At 43.6% G+C, this 17,955-nt stretch overlaps 1 long non-coding RNA gene across 1 annotated transcript in view; it reads right to left on the bottom strand.

Moving 5' to 3' along the window:
* The window catches only part of LOC134357124 (uncharacterized), a 135,693-nt gene that overhangs the window by 44,944 nt on the left and 72,794 nt on the right, over positions 1-17,955 (bottom strand). The window lies entirely within an intron of this gene.

The following is a 17,955-nucleotide window of genomic DNA, read 5'->3' as shown; positions in this document are numbered from 1 at the left end:
GGCATTTTTACAAGTGACAGGGTGGGAAGAGATGTAGTCCAGATAGCTGTGAGAATCTCTGGATTTATAAAAGATATCTGTATATAGATTGTCTCCAGAGAGACAGAGAAATCGAGAAATGTGAGGGAGGTGTCGGAAATGGACCGAGTGAATTTGAAGGCAGGATGGAAGTTGAAGGTAAAGTTGCTGAAGTCGATGAGCTCAGAATGGGTGCAGGAAGCTGCAAAGATGCGGTCATCGATGTGGCATAGGAAGAGTTGGGGAGTGATACCAGTGCAGGCTTGGAACATAGATTGCTCCACCTACTCGACATAAAGGCAGGCATAGCTGGGACCCATGCAAATGCCCTTTTGTTTGAAGGAAGTGGGAGGAGCTGGAGGAGAAATTATTGAGAGTGAGGACCAGTTCTGCCAGACAGAGGAGAGTGGTAGTGGAGGGGAACTGGTTGGGTCTGTTGTCCAGAAAGAAGTGGAAAGCTTTAAGACCCTTCTGATGAGAGATGGAGGTGTATAGAGACTGGACATCCTAGTGAAAGTGAGACGATCGGGGCCCTTGAAGTCATTGAAAAGATTAAGAGCATATGAAGTGTCACAGATGTAGGTAGGAAGGGACTGAATGGGGGGGGTGGATAAAACAGAATCAAGGTATGCATCTATAAGTTTGGTGGGGCAGGAACAAGCAGAAACAATGGGTCTATCTAGGCAGGCAAGTTTATGAATTTCAGGTAGGAGGTAGAAACGGGAGGTGCAGGGTAAGGGAACTATGAGGTTGGTAGTGTTGGATGGGAGATCCCCAGAGTTAGCAAGATCAGTGATGGTGTGGGAGACAATGGCCTGGTGCTCCTTAGTGGGGTCCTGTAAGAGGAGGTGTCTGAGAGATGTTGCCTGGCCTCAGCAGGGTAGAGGTCAGTCCGCCAGACAACTACAGCCCCCCGCCCTATCTGTGAGGTTAGGATTAGTGCTGAGAGAGTGGAGAGCACCACATCCTGAAGGAGTGAGGTTAGAATTGGGGAGAAGTGTGGCAAAGTCGAAATGGTTGACAAGCGACCAATCTGCAAAAGACAACAAACTGTGCAAATACAAAAAAGAAAATAATAATAATAAGTAAATAAGCAATAACTATCGAGAACATGAGATGAAGAGGCCTTGGCAATGAGTTCATAGGTTGTGGGAATAGTTCAGCGATGGGGTGAGTGAAGTTGAGTGAAGTTATCCTCTTTGGTTCAAGAGCCTGATGGCTGAGGGGTAATACCTGTTCCTGTGTACATACATCTATTGATGCTTCTGGACACACCTTCAGTGATGTGCCTGGAATCATCGGGTGTTTCGGGTCTTTCAACATCATACACCCTCCTCCAGGTGACCCAGCCGGGGCTGATCAGACCCCAGCTTGTGTCCAGATGGCTAGCTACTTAAGACTCCATGGCTCTCCTCTTTTGAGCCACAGCCATCTTGAGGCCCTCTCTGCCGCATCGGTGGTGCTGCGGATGGCTCTCCTCTTCCTCTCTCCCTCGATGCCCAAAATGCTGAAGGCTCTAGCTAAGGAACGGGCTGCGAATCCCCTACAACCAACCTCCACTGGGAGACACCTCGCTCTCCATCCAGCAGCTTCCTATCAACCCCTCCCCTCGCCGTTGCCTCCAGAATTTGGTTAACATCTTCATCAAACTGCTTCCACAGTGAAGTCATGTTAGCTGCAGGCCATTTGATCCGCCTCCTGTTAGACTTCATGTTCGAGGGATTAGTTTGCATCACTTGGAGGTTCCGGGCACTATGGGGTGACTCCGGGCCTGGCCCCTCCTTCATCTCACCAGGTTGGACACCTGCGCGTTGTGCTGGTCCTGCTCCCGCCAAACACTTCATCCTTGCTTGGTGGATCTTCAAGCCACGATCATTCTGAACCTGGTGGTGTGAGTCCTGAGGCTCCTGTATCTCCTTCCTGATGGCAGAAGCGAGAAGAGAGCATGGCCTGGGCGGTGGTAGTCCCTGCTGATGGATGCTGCTTTCTCACGTCTGCCCTCTGTGGTGGCGTGCTCAATGGTGGGGTGGGCTTTACCCTGTAATTTTACCCCCCACACATTTTATTCAGGCATGTCCAGCTAAAACATTACTTCATTGTCCTCCTGTGAATGTTCATAAGGAGCCTTTAGTACTTTACGTAACCTGCAGATCTCCACTAAATAGGTTTTTTTGTCAGCAGTCTTTCTTTGCATCAAAAGAGGTTTTATTTATTAGATGCTTAAATACCAGGTGCTATTTGAGATCAGAACACTGGTCCCTTTGTTGTCTCAAATCAGACAAAAGAAAAGTTTATTCATGGTTCAACACTGAAACTGTGTCTTACCACACCAGGTCTTACATAGTGACTACAGTCCTAAGGCACCAAAACTCCAGAGATCTGACCTGTCCAATCTTCTTCCCGTGATCAACAGGGCTTGGCGATGGTATTGGTATTGGTTTATTGGTAAATGGGTTATTATTATCCTATGTACTGAGGTACAGTGAAAAGTTGGTCTTGCATACTGTTCACACAGATCAAATCATTCCACGATGTTTTGAGGTTGAACAAGGTAAAACAATAACAATGCAGAGTAAAGTGTACAAGCCACAGAGAAAGTGCAGTGCTGGTGAACAATAACGGGTAATAAAGTGCAAGGTCATAGTGAGGTAGATTGTGAGGCAAGGAGTCCATTCAAGAGTAAACAGTAGGATAGAAGTTATACTTCAAGCCTGGTGGTACATGTTTTCAGGCTTTTGTATCTTCTGCCTGATGGAAGGGCAAGAAAAGAGAAGATCTGGGGTGGGTGGATTCATTACGCTGGCTGCTTTTTATTGGGGCAGCAGGTATAGGCAAAGTCCATAGAGCAGGGGTTCCCAACCTTTTATCTGCCATGGACCCTTGCCATTAACAAAGGGTCTGTGGACCCCAGATTGGGACCCCTACCATAGAGGAGATCAGTTTCCACGACGTGCTGAGCTGTGTCCACAGCTCCCTGCAGTTTCCTCTGGTCACGCGCAGAGCAGTTGCCATATCAAACATTTATGCATCCAGATAGAATGCATATAAAATAAAATAGATTCCAGGGAAAATAAAATTTGAGCAGATAACCAAAAGCTTGGTGAAAGAGTAATTCATATCAGTGTTGGAATTGGTTTATTATTGTCACATGTACAAAAATACGGCAAAAAGCTTGCCTTGCCTACTGTTCACACAGATCAAATCATTACACAGTGCATTGAGGAAGAATAAGGTAAAACAATAACAATGTGGAATAAATTATAAAAGCTACCAAAAAGTGCAGTGTAGGTAAACAATAAAGTGTAAGGTCATAACAAGGTAGATTGCGGAGAATTAAGTTTAAAACATTTGAGGTAACAATCAAATGTTGGCTTTAGAACATAATAGCTTCCTCAGCACTCTGGAATCATTAAGATTACTTTTATCGATGTTACCAGCTCCATATAAACCCAAGCTGGGCATGTCCGATCAATAACACTTGATATAGGATATCTCACTGAGTTCTGACTAATAGGAACTTTGAACACTCATTTAGTTATTCCATAAGTAAGGATATGTGATAGCATTGACTGAAGTTAAACCTTTTCAGACAGAATCCTGCAGGGAATACTGCTGACAATAGCTTTGTAAAGTATATACTTGTTTCCACAGTGTACTTATCATAGAGTCTCAAAGGATAAAGGAGAGAGAGAGAGATCTTTGTGAAGGGAATTTCAGACCTTGTGACTCTCATATCAGAAGGCAAAGCTGCCAGTGAAAGCAGGGTAGAGATCTGGGATGTGTAAGAGTCTATGGATGTTCCTAAGCATCTCTGCGAAAGGAGGAAGCTTGGGATGGGGCTAGCAACCCCATCCCATAAATGCTCAGAGCTACAGGAACTCCAGTAGAAGCCCTGAAGATCTCATCCTTGGGAGAGGAAGGGTCTTCACAGATGGGCTACACACAGGGACAACCTGAAAGACTGGTCCAAGATAGAGGACACTGGCAAGTTGCTGTGGGCTGGCTCTGCCCCAGTAGGGGTGATGGGCTTAACCAACCAAGAGGCTAGAGTGGGAGGAAAGTACAGATTGCAAAAGTTTGTTGGGCTGCAGAAAGTCTCAGGGATAGTCTACTTGTTGCCCACATCCCAACCAGTCTCTCATCCTACATCCACAGAATTCACTTTCTTAATTCCCTTACCCAGTCAAACAGCCGCTGCTTCCTTATCCACTGTAAAACAGTAATTAAACACTGACTCGTTATGTTTGTACTTTGTGGTTGATGGATTGTATTATTATATATGACGAATAAAAACGAAACCTAACATAAAAAGAAGCAGAACTAATTCTGCAATGGTTCCGTTTAAAGATTTTCCATCCTTATCTCTTCAATCGGACTACACCACTGTTGTTACTGATCTCAATATTGTAAAAATTGTGATTGATGTTCCTCAATATTCAAAGTCAATTTATTGACAAAGTAGTTGTCTGTCATGTGCGATGATGACGGGAAACCCGTGTGGGAGAGTTCACAAAGTGAACAAGCCATTGCACTGGGGCAGTTCTACTCTTGCGACCTCATGACACCCTATAATAACGTGGGATCCATTTTCCTGCAGGCATTTACAAGAAAATAAAGAAATTCAATGGAATTTATGAAAATTACACATAAACCAAGACTGACAAACAACCAATGTGCAAAAGAATACAAATAGAGCAAATATTGAGGTAATGAGCGGTCGGGTCCTTGAAAGTGAGTCCATGGGCCGTGGAGTCAGTTCAGAGTTCAGGTGAGTGAAGTTATCCATAATGGTTCAGGAGCCTGATGGTTGTAGGGTAATCTGTTCCTGAACCTTGCGGTGTGGACCCAAGGCACCTGTACCTCCCTCCCAATGGTAGTAGCAAGACATGAGCATGGTTTCCATGGTGGGAGGCCTTGATGGTGGATGCTGCTTTCCTGTAGTAGCTATTCTCCTAAGTATCTGCACTGGACTCTTGCTCACCTCATATTTACTGGTTTCATTACTGACAGTCATGCATCCAGTTGCTAAGATTCCCAATTCTAAAATCCTCCCCTAATCTCTCTACATCAATATGTTCCTTGACGCACACCTCTAAACAAGCCATTGGTTGTCGGTTCTAATGTTACTTTACATAATGAGCATGTTTCCCTTTGATAATTTTTCTACTGCATTAGGTGGTATATAAATAACAGAGTTGTCTTAGCCCAGAAAGAGGCCACTCAGTCCATCAGTCTCAAGGTTAGCTTCTGTTCCACTGGTATCAGACTCTAGAATGGATTTCTCACATGTTAGGAGATGAACTCTTGATCTCCTCAATTTACCTCGCCATAACCAGTGCACTTCACTTGCTGTGTAATTGTAACTTCAATTCAAGTTTAATTGTCATTCAACCATACATGAATACCCATCAGTATAGCCAAACGAGCCAGCGTCACATTATGGCCAAGCTGCAAAAACACGGTACCAACAGTCAAACAGCACAAAGCACATATAAGATAGCAAACACATAAAGAATCAGAAAGATACAGCCACACACAGAAAAAAGCCCAGACCAAACCTGAGTTATAAGGAACGGTTGAATAGTTTGGGGCTTCATTCACCGGAGCACAGGAGAATGCTTATTCTCTAATAGACAAAATTTTATAGAGCTGTACAAGATTATGAGGGGTATAGATAGGGAGAATGCCTGCAAGCTTTCCCCTTTCAGATTAGGTGAGACGAGAACTACAGGTCATAGGTTTAGAGTGAAAGGTGAAATATTTATGAGGAATCTGAGGGAGAACTTCTTCCTCAGAGGGTGGTGTGAGTGTGGAACGAGTTACCAGTGGAACTGGTAGATGTGACTTCAACTGTAGCAGTTAACAGAAGTTTGAGTGGGTACAGGGATGGAAGGATTATAGAGGGGTATGGCAGATGCGACTAGGCAGAAGACCAGGCTGACACAGACTCGATGGGCCAAAGGTCTTGTTTCTGTGCTGTAGTGCTCTATGACTCTATGACTATCTTCTGAATTTTATTTTCCTTTTGTACTTCCTTGATGCACCTAATGTGCATTTGGATTGATTCGTCCTGATGGCATGCAGTCTATCTCGGTACCAACAACCATATCTGATAAAAGATGTTTATCTGAGTCAGCTACAGAATTTCTGCTACTGTTCTAATTGATCTCTTCGCTGTGGTTGTAAATACTTGCTGCCCGTTATGCCACTGGTATTTGGGGCAGCAATGAAGGTCCTTCATCTCTAGTGGTGTTCAAGGCTTCTTTCTTTGTGCCAGTAGCTTCCTCTTGGTTTTTACTACTGTCAATCATGCAAGCCCTAGGTGGAGACTCAGGAATACCATCACACTCAGATGTAGAAGGATTCTTCATTGCTGCTTCCGTAACAATTTTGTTTTACTAGTCAGGATTGTTATCCCTGAGCTGAACCCTCCCGAATTTGGGGGACCATTGGACCACTCTTAGTCTAGCCTCTACCCTTTGACCTGTTTGGCATGGGTGACCCTACCAAGAGCCAAAGCACAAAACCCTGACTCCAGCCAGCATAGCTCTCCAGGTCATTAAAGCACATAAGCCTCCAAACCCACCAATAAGTTTGGTCCTTTTGGAGGAGTGGTTGTAAATAATAACATCAAATTAATGACATGGAGTTACCAAAAAGTTACTGCTCAGCCCAATTATCCATGTAGGGTGTTAATGCTTCACTCAAACCTTCCTCTTGTTACTTGTCAATATAATCCAGGGGTTTTCAACCTTTTTTATGCCATGCACCCCCACCATTAACCGAGGGATGCGTAGACCCCAGGTTAGGAATCCCTGATATAATCCTTCGTTCTTTTCTACCTCGCACATTAAAATTGCCTCTCCTTTAATCAATTTTCTTCATTCTTCTCATCCATTCCCCAAGGTTCAATGGTTCTATTTAACTCCAGAGAATGTATACAGTATACAACCTGAAATTCTTACTCTTTGCAGACATCCATGAAACAGAAGAAAACCCCAAAGATTGACCGACAGAAAAAGATTAGAACCCCAAAGCCCTCCTCCCCCCTGCAACACACAAGCAGGAGCGAAGCATCACCCCTCCCCCTACTCATTCTAGCAGGAGGCATCAGCCCCCACCACCTAGCAGGCAAGCAAGAGCATATCCCCCAAAGAGAGACCATGATCCGCAGTCCAACAGAAACCATTGTTCACCCAACAGTTCGACAGGCCACAGGCTCTCTCTCTCTCTCACTAACAAGGGACAGGAAGATGTCTCCCCCGCCGCCCCCATCCACAGAGAGAGATGAGACCAACAATCAAGTCACTGTTTCGATGTTACAGTCTGCAGCGTCACTCTTATTCCAAGTTTCTCCCCGCTTGAGAATCCGCAGCAAACTCTCCCCTACCACTGAGAGAGACAGGGAGCAATCGCCCAAGTGCAGAGACCTCTGACAGCTGCACTAAGTGTCTATACTCCCACCATACCGAGGGAAAATACTGAAGGATTGATCGCCGCCAAGACATCAAACAAAGAGACCAGAAAAAATGTCCACCCTCCTGTTTATCTTGGTGCAGATTTTATATTCATGTTCCTAGCTTAGCCGTTAGCACAAGTTGGAGCAATCTGTCTTGGTGGGGCCATTGCTTCTGCATGCTTGTGTCCACTTGACCTTATCTCTCTTCACCTCAAATTCATCTTTTATTCTGGTCTTTGTGCTTATTGTGTTTCCCCTCCCACTTCGCTCTTCTTTCATTCCCCACTCTGGCTCCCCTCTTACCTCTTCTCCTCATCTGCCTATCACATCCCCTGGTGCCCCTCCTCCTTCTCTTTCTCCCATGGTCCACTCTCCTTTCCTACCACATTCCTTCTTCTCCAGCTCATTGCCTTTCCCACCTATCATCTCCCAGCTTCTTACTTCATCCCCCACCTCCCTACCCACCTGGCTTCACCCATCACCTTGGAGACTGTACTGCTTTCCTTCCCCCCCACCTTCTTATTCTGTCGTCTTTCTCCTTTCTTTCATAGTCAAAGTCATACTTTATTGATCCCGGGGGAAATTGGTTTCCAGTCCTGATCTCAGCCTGAAACGTCAACTGAGTATTCTTTTCCATAGATGCTGCCTGACCTGCTGAGACCCTTCTTCTTTATTAATCTTTTTTATTGATTTAAAAGGAGCATAAATACAATCAAGAGGAGAATTATCACAAATATATATATATCAGTAACAATACAAACCAAGATTAAGATAGAAAAACATATTGTTAAGCTGGTATAAAATATATAATAAAAAAATGAAAACAGCAATTCTCCTCTTATCAGTTCATGAAGAGGAAAGAAAACATTGAGTTTTAAATGGAGAGAGAAAAAAATCCACTACACTATATAAAACAAAAAGAAACAAAAAAAGGGACTAGGCAGTCCATTTTGAGGATACGACCAAAAAAAAGGAAAGACTTTCCGATCAAATCTAAAACTTCAAAAAGAAAAGATTGAAAGAGTAGTAAATTAAATTAAATGAAAATATTGGTTAAAAGGTCGCCAGATGACCTGCTGAGATCCTCCAGCATCTTATGCGCATTACTCTGGATTTCCAATATCTGCAGAACCTCTTGTGTTTGTGTTTTTTTTTAACACTGCGTTGGGTCTGGTGAGCAAAATGAACAATCATTTCTGTTCTCCTGACGCTTGAAGAGATGTGATTTACTAACTGGAAGTAAACCAGGTTATGAAGATTTTGTGAATTAAAGGAGGACAGCTTGTGACCAATTTGGCTTGCATTGCTCCATATGGCACTTGGCAGCATGAATTCTGAACACCGCACGCTGATCCCCTGCTGACGTGCTTAAAAAAGGTAGCACAGGATGCGAGAAGGAGCACTTGCTAGAGTATTATTGATGCTGTACACACAGCCCTCAGCGTTACAGAGGCTTTGACAGGAAGGGCCTAGATTCCTCCATAGATCTTTATAGCAGATGGAAGGATGAAAGAAGTAGAGGAGAACTTCTTATCCCCCTGGGCATGGTGAGGGTCAGGAGCTCACTGTCTGAAGAGGTAGTGCAGGCAAATACCTGAAAGGTAGTTAAAAATTACTTTGATAAGCAATTGATGGACCATTTTCTGGAACACCAGGGAGCTCCTTTTATCTTTGTGCTTTTTACACAAACATCTGGTTTTACTCGAACTTTTTTCACTGTCTGATGTAATTTACACATAATTTATCCATAACCATTGTTCTGCATGTTGTCTGAATCTACTTGCCTGAGATGCTGCTGAAAGCAGGTTTTTCATTACACCTGTACCTCACCGAACTTGACTAGGGATGTGGTGGTAGGTTGGGTTTCACCTCTGTGCCTAGTACAGACTTAAAGGGCCAAATCGCCCTCTCCCGTGCCATAACTTTGCATTATTCTATTTTATGGTGTCAGGATGACAAAGCATATTTAAACAGATTCCTACAGCTTCACTCAGAATCATGTTTATTGGCATAGATATAAGTTGTGATGCTTTGCGGCAGCAGTATGCAAGACTTAAAAATAATTACTCATTACTAAGTAAATAGATAAAAACAAAGACAAAGAACAAAGTGGTGTTCATGGGTTCATGAATCATTCAGAAAACTGATGGTGGAGAAGAATAAATTGTTCCTCAAACAGTGAGCGTGGGTCTTCAGGTTTCTGTACCTCAGAGGTTCCCAATGTTTTTTTATGCCATGGACCTCTACCATTAACCAAGGGGTCTGTGGACCCAAAGGTTGGGAAACCCTGCTGTACCTATTTCCTGATGGTAGTAATGAGAAGAAGGCAAGTCCTGGGTGGTGAGGGTCCTTAGTAATGGATGCCCCCTTCCCAAGGCATCACCTTTTGAAGATGTCCTTAATGGTAGGAAGGACTTGTGCCCATGATGGAGCTGGAGATTGAACAGAAACCAAACATAGGACGTTGAGAGCAGAATTTGACCATTTGGCCCATCGAGTCTGCTCTATAAACATTCAAGCACATCGCCCTGTAAACATGCACAGAAAGATATCTTGAGATTCGTTAAGAGCTCAGAATGCTTAAGCTTCGGGCCACTTAATGCAAGTCAGGGCATCGGCAGGGATCAGAAACAAGATAACTAGGTAGAAGGCACAGATGTAATTTGTAAAGAAGAACTGGAGACAAGGTAAGGAGAATTAGTTTAACGCCATAAGTGGCTCTAATATCTATTCCACTGTTTGAAAAGATGGTGTAGCAGAACTAGTGACAACTTTGGAAATAAAATATGCGCATTTGAGGGGGAAGTGTGAGGGAATGGGATTAATTTAGCAGTTATTTCAGAGAGTGGGTCCTATCATGAAGAACTGAAGGGTCCCCTTTGGAACTGTATTACTTGTAAAGGTCCAGGGAAGGTAGAACACAGAACACAGCACCGTGCAGGCCTTCTGACTCACAATCTAAGATCTAATCTAAGGCTACGTCCACACTAGACCGAATAATTTTGAAAATGCCGGTTTCGAGTAAAAACGACAGGCGTCCACACTAGACGTTTTTCAAAATATCTCTGTTCACATTAAAATGGATATTTGGGCGAATGTACTCCTACTGGGCATGCACAGACACATCTACAGAAAACAAGTGAAGAGGAAACGGTATAATATTTACGTTTCCTTGGCGGCGTTGTGCTATTTCCATTGGTCAAAAACTAAAGCGAAAGAAAGTTTTCAACAATGTCTTCAAGAAATACAAAGAAAACCTCCGCTGGGAAAAGCAGACCGGACTTCTTCGTTTAGACAGACAATGAAGTCGAGCTGTTTCTGCGAGTTACAAAGGACTACAAATTCAGCAAAGCAGTGGAGAACGTGGAGATGTTTAACTCCAAACAAGCTATTAACGTAAACAATAAAGTAAACAACACACGCATGAAGCCGTCCTCTACCCAAGATCAACAAGAGAGTGGAATCTTCTGCCGCCAGACCTGCACACTATTTCTGACATTAATATTTTTTAAGATAGATTCAATCAAATCAATTCAGGGGATGTAGTCAAAAAAGCTTACTTTACAATTTAACTCTCACACCGTTCACACCAACTGTGCGTTCTAACAGCCGTCCGGCAGTGCTTGCGCAGTACCAAGCAGAAGCAGAAAAAGCAGTGTTGTTGTGGTGTTGTCATGACAGCGTTTTTAAATATCTCCGTTTATCTCGTCTACACTACAACGTGCAACAATCGTTTTCAAATTTCAAATATGTAGTGTGGACGTAGCCTGAGATCAATCTAACCCTTCCCTCCTGCCTAGCCCTTCATTTGTCTTTCATCCATTTCCCTATCTAAGAGTTTCTTAAAGGTCCCTAATGTACCTGCCTCTACCACCATCCCAGGAGTGTCTTCCAGGAACTTACCACACTCTGTGCAAAAAACTTATCTCTGATATCACCCCCCTCCCCCCAATACTTTCTTCGAATCACCTTAAAAGTACATTCTCTCATATTACCCGTAACTATCCAGGGAAAAAGGCATTGGTTGTTGCTCTATTTATGCATTTTATCGTATACACCTCTATCAAGTCACTCTTCTTCACTCCAAAGAGAAAAGCCCTAGCTCGCTCAACATATCATCACATGACTTGCTCTCTGATCCAGGCAGCATCCTGGTAAATCCCCTCTGCACCCTCTCTAAAGCTAACTCATCCTTCCTGTAATGAGGCGACCAGAACTGAACGCAATATTCCAAGTGTGGTCTGCAGTGAGTTTCATAGAGCTGTAACACTACTTCGTGGTTCGTGAACTCAATCTCCGCAATTAATGAAGCCCAGCACACCATATGCCTTCTGAAGCGCCCTATCAAATTGCGCAGCAAACCTGAGAGAACTCTGATCGTGGTCCCCAAGATCCCTCTGTTGTTCCACACTATTGACCCTGCATTTTGCTTTAAAGCCGACTTTCCAAAGTGAATCATTCACACTTTTCCAGTGTGAAGTCTACCTATCCTGGGAAAAAGTATTTGGATGTCCACTCTATCTATGCCTCTTGTCATCTGGTACACCTCTATCAAGTCATTTCTCAATCCCCCTCACTCCAAAGAGGAATGTCTCCCAATTTTGAAAATCCGGCCAATAATCTCTTGAAATGATACCAAACATCAGCAGGTTCAGACGATGGCACAACACCTGATAGTGTCAATTTAGCCCAATGGTAATGGTCTTCCCTTTCGATCATTCAAAGCCAAATTCTGGGAACCAAACTGCATGAACCACACTGATACTCTGAGACAGTATGGAGCCAAGTCGAGCCAAATTTTTCTCTTTTCAAACAGCCAAAGAAAGAAAGCAGGTGACCTCTCATCCTCTTTCACTCCAAAGAGAAAAGTCTAGCATACTCAACGTATCTTCATTACACATGACCTCTAGACCAGGCAGCATCCTGATAAATTTCCTCTGCGCTCTCTCTAAAGCTTCCATGTCCTTCCTGGAGGACCATAAGAAGATAAGATATAGGAGCAGAACTAGGCCATTTGACCCATCGAATCTGCTCTGCCATTTCATCATGGCTGATCTATTTCCCCTCTCAACCCCAATCTCCTGACTTCTCCTCCTATCCCTTCATGCCCCAACTAATCAAGAATCTACTAACCACTGTCTTAAATATACTCAATGACTTGGTCTTCGCAGCTCCCTGTGGCAACGAATTCCACAGATTCCGCACCCTCTTGGTAAAGAAATGCCTCCTCATTGCCTTTCTAAATGGACATTCCTCTATTCTGAGGTTGTGTCCTCTGGTGTTAGACTCCCCCAACATAGGAAACATCCTCTCCACATTCACAGTATCAAGGCCTTTCAGCATTCGATAGGTTTCAATGAGATTCCCCCCTCATTCTTCTGAATCCTAGTGAGTAGGAGCCCAACGTCATCAAACACTCCTCATAGGACAAGCCTTTCAATCCTGGAATCTTTTTTGTGAACCCTTTCCAATGTCAGCACATCCTTTCTTAGATAAGGGGCCCAAAACTGCTCACAGTACTCCAAGTGAGGCCTCACCAGTGCTGTAGAAAGCCTCAACAGTACATCCTTGCTATAACAAGGGAATCGGAACATCAAACATGGATCAGTGAAGCATGGGGACAGACCTTCAGCCCACGATACCTGTGCCAACCAAGATGCCAGTCAGGTTACTCTGACCTCCTTGTGCATGGTGCCTATCCCTCTATTCCATCAGATGTCCATCCAAAACATTGCTATGGTATCTGTAGGGTGGCCGATAGAGTAGCGGTTAGCGATTCGCTTTACAGCGCCAGCTTTAAGATCGGGATTCAATTCCCCTCACTGTCTGTAAGGAGCTTGTACATTCTACTCATGACTGGCTATGTCTCCTTCGGGTGCTCTGATTTCCTCCCGCATTCCAAAGCCACATGGTTGGGGTTCGTGAGTTGTGGGCAGCTATGTTGGCACTGGAAGCATGGCAACACTTGTGGGCTGTGCAGCACAATCCTTGCTGTTTTTATTCAACACAAACAATGCCTTTCACTGTAAGTATTGTTTTACATGTGACGAAGAAAGCTAATCTCTAAATCTCTTTAAAATCCATGGATCACCTCATGAACCTCAGAATCAAGGTGGTTGAGAAATCAGTTAAATAGACCACAGAGAATTCCATTGTTGAACAATGATTTCTTTTGGTCTTGACTGATGTTAACCATTGAGGTTTAAAGTATTATATTGACGTCTAACTCTAGGGCGTAGGGAGTGGTTAAGATTTAATGCAGTTCGATACACCTGATGACTCCCAGCTGGGAAATGAGTGCAGGCTTGCCAGAGATGTTGAAACATTCCCTGGAGTTTTTGTTATGCATGTCCCAACATAGAAATATTTTCACAAAATTTAGAAGAACTGGAAATTGGAAAATCTGAAATGCAATGTGAAAATGCTGAAATAGAAACCCTTTTTACACCTGAAATATTTATCTGTTTCTCTTTCCACTGAGGCTGCAAGAGTTGCTGAAGGTTTCCATCATTTTCTGTTTTCAATAAAAAAAATACCCAAACCGTTTTTTAAAGAAGAGAATCATAAGAAAATTTACAATGCGGAAGGGAGCCATTCCATGTAGGTGCCAGCCCAATCCCACCTCCCTGCGGCCGGGTACGGCAATTGTTCTGCCCAAGAGCACAAGTTGTTGACACAGCCCACCACCTCAGGAAAGCAGCCAATGTAATCGAAGAGCCCTCTCATTATGGTCATTCTCTCTTCTTCCACCTCTCTTTGGGCAGAAGATACAAAAGCCTAGAAGGACGTACCACCAGGCTGAAAGACAGCTTCTATCCTTCTGATACTAGACTCTTGAACTGATCTCTGATATTCCAAAGATGAATTCTTCATCTCGCAATCTACCTCGTCATGTCCCTTGCTCTTTATTCATCTACCTGGGCTGCACGTTCCCTGTAAGAGTAACGCTACCCTCAGTGGCCACTTTATTATCTACACCTGAACACCAGCTTGTTAATGCAAATATCTAATTAGCCAATCACGCAGCAGCGACTCAATGCATAAAAGCATGCAGACGTGGTCAAGAGGTTCAGTTGTTGTTCAGACCAAACCTCAGAATGGGGAATGAATGTGATCTCAGTGACAGAACTGCTGATGTCCTAGGATTTTCACACAAAACAGTCTCGAGTTTACAGGGAATGGTGTGAGAAACCAAAAAAAAAAATCCAGTGAGTGGCAGTTCTGTGGGCGAGAGAGGTCAGAGGAGAATGACCAGACTGGTTCCAGCTGGCAGGAAGGCGACAGTAACTCAAATAACCACACGTTACAACGGTAGTGTGCGGAAGAGCATCTCTGAATGCACATGTCAAACCTTGATGTGGACGGGCTACAGCAGCAGAAGACCATGAAGATACACTCAGTGGCCACTTTATCAGGTACAGGAGGTGTCTAATAATCATATTATTGCATTATTATTTCATTTGTACTTGTTATGGCATGATCCACCTGGACTCATGGAGACAAAGCTTTTTGCCGCATCTTGGTACACGTGACAATAAACCAGTATCAACACGTAGTGAGAATTTCTGCCTCCTGCACCCTTCCAGGCAGTGAGTTTCAGATCCCTGCCTCCTTTTATTCACATCTCTGTTTTTCAAAATGCAACCACGCATGAAACCCAGAAACAGTGCTAAGACTGTAAGACAAAGGAGTAGAATAAGCTATTTGGCCCATCAAGTATCCATCATTCCATTATGACTGAATTATTATCCTCCTTGTTATGTTTTCTGTAATAAAACTTGTGATTTTTCCCGACGTAGCCAGACATTTCTGCTTTTTTTTTTAAATGATTATGATCACCCGGTACTCACTCCTTAGGAATCTGTGAATTCTTCTGTTTACTGCCTTTTCTCTTTATCTCGACTGTCTCTGCAGGCGCTTACAGGAAAACGTCAAAAATACAGTAGAATTTACAAAAACCATACAGAAACAAAAACTGACAAAACAACCAATGTGCACAAGAAGACAAACTGCCCAAATTCAAAAAATAAATCACTACCGAGAATAAAAGTTGTTAAGGAGTCCTTGAAAGTGAATCTGTAGATTGTAGAGTTGTGATGAGTGAAGTTATCCACACTGATTGCTGTGGGGTAATAACTGTTCCTGATCCTGGTGATATGGGACCTAATGCTTCTGCACCCTCTGTCTGATGACAGTGGTGAGAAGAGAGTGTTTCCTGGATGGTGGGGGTCTTTGATGATGGATGCATTCTTGCGGCAGTGCTCCTTGTAAATGTGCTCACTGGAAGGGAGGACTTTGACTGGTATTGGTGTTTCCATACCAGGCCGTGGTGCAGCCAGTTAAGACACTCTCCATTGTGCATCTATCGAAGTTATCTGCTTTGGGTTCATGTCCCTCTAACCCAAGGGGCTCCAGCTTGGAGTCCACGGACCACTCTGTTACTAGTAGGAGCCCATAGCATTAAAAAAAGGTTGGGAACCACTGCTCTAAATATTTCCTATCCAATACCCAAACTCTAATCTACTGTTGTATTTCAGAGCCTTCTTTGTCAAATAAAACTGCTTATACCCACAGCTGTGTCTTCTTAGTCAAACTGAAACCAGAAGTTTTATAAATATGCAAATTCTCTCCATTTAACGATAATGGTAACAGCTGCATTTTAAGGGTGAAAATAGTAATCAGGCCTACACCTATCTCTATTCAAAATAAGCTGTGGCACATCTTGCTGGCAATGAGATCAGCATATTATTATTCCTGATGCTGGTCCAGGCCTGTTGTCAAAACCCTTCAGAGACGTTTCTATAGTTTCACCCTCAGATCTATCCGAGCTTCTTTCGCTCGGTTTATGTAACAGGAGCTCACGTGCTAACAGCAGAGTTATAGATCGCACCAATCCGGGTCAGATCTTCTGGATATAAAGAGCAGGTATTGTTGCTGTAAAGACTGCAGTGTACTGATGCATGAGTTGATTCATAAAAGTGGCAAGCAAAAAAAGAATCTATAATTGCACCTGAAGCCCAGCACAAGGTAACAGTGACCCGGTCGTCATGGAGACTGAATGCATTTTCATGTTCGTTGCAGATTGAACCTCTGCTCTGGAACCAGAGTCTGAATATAGAACTTAAACTGCAACACAGCACTGGTTCTGTTCGTTGAATCAGTCACCTAGGGCAGGCTGAGAAGAGAATGGAACACAATAGTCTCCTTAACCATAAGATACAGGAGCAGAATGAGGCTATTCATCCCATCTAGTTTCTTCAGTCATTAACGGCACAGTAGCGTAGCACTCTGCATCAGTGTCTGGTATGGGACTGGGCGGGGGGCTACTGCACAGGACTGAAATGAGCTGCAGAGGTTTGTAAATTTAGTCGGCTCTATCTTGGGTACTAGCCTACAAAGTACCCAGGACACCTTCAAGGAGCGGTGTCTGAGAAAGGCAGTGTCCATTATTAAGGACCTCCAGCACCCAGGGCATGCCCTTTTCTCACTGTTACCATCAGGTAGGAGGTACAGAAGCCTGAAGGCACACACTCAGCAATTCAGGAACAGCATCTTCACCTCTGCCGTCCGGTTACTAAATGGACTTCCATCCTGTGAACACTACCTCACTTTTTAAATAAATATTATTTCTGTCTTTGCACGATTTTTAATCTACTCAATATAGATATAGAGTAATTGATGTATTTATTTATTTATTTTTATTTCTTTCTTCTATATTATGTATTGCATTGAACTACTAGGTTAACAAATTTCACCACACATGCCGGTGATAATAAACCTGATTCTGATTCTTGTTAGGCTGGGAGGGCCTGCTACCAAGCTGTCTCTCTAAATCAGGGCTTGCTAGCCTTTTTTAATGCCATGGACCCCCACCATTGACTGAGGGGTCCGTGAATCCCTGCTCTAAATAAATAAACAAAATCTTCAGACGCAGCCCAAGGCTCTGAAACTCCTCGAGCCCTCCCATTCTGCACTTTTCCTTCACCCTTTAAATTGCCACTTTAAAGGTTCACTTTATTACCAAAGTATACAACTGTGAAATTCTTCAATTCTCCAGACAGCCATGAAACCAAAAATGAAAAGAGGAAGAAAAGAAAGGCAGCACGATCATTGACCCTTAAATCCCACCTTTCCACAAGGAAAAGCAAAAATGAATCAGACACATCAACCCTCAAATGCTCTGCTGTCACACAAAATTTGGCACGTGCGACACGGAGCAAGTGGAACATCAACCACCACCCTCCCATTCCCCCCAGTAAGTATCTCAGTGGTGAACCTATATTCACCTCAGGATCACACAGATTCACTCTCCATAGATGCTGCCTGGCCTGCTGAGTTCCTCCAGCATTCTGTGTGTGTTGCTTTGGGTTTCCAGCATCTGCAGATTGTCTCTTGTTGGTTATGGCAGGAAGTGACCAGGTCCTGGGGTTGAAGGCCTGTGTGTGTGTGCGTGTGTGTGTGTGTGTTGTTGGGGTGAT

The sequence above is a fragment of the Mobula hypostoma genome, chromosome 15 (assembly GCF_963921235.1).
Source record: "Mobula hypostoma chromosome 15, sMobHyp1.1, whole genome shotgun sequence".
NCBI classification, from domain to species: Eukaryota; Metazoa; Chordata; class Chondrichthyes; order Myliobatiformes; family Myliobatidae; genus Mobula; species Mobula hypostoma.
The sequence above is the reverse complement of the archived record's forward strand: the minus strand, read 5'-3'. Positions and strand labels throughout refer to the sequence as shown.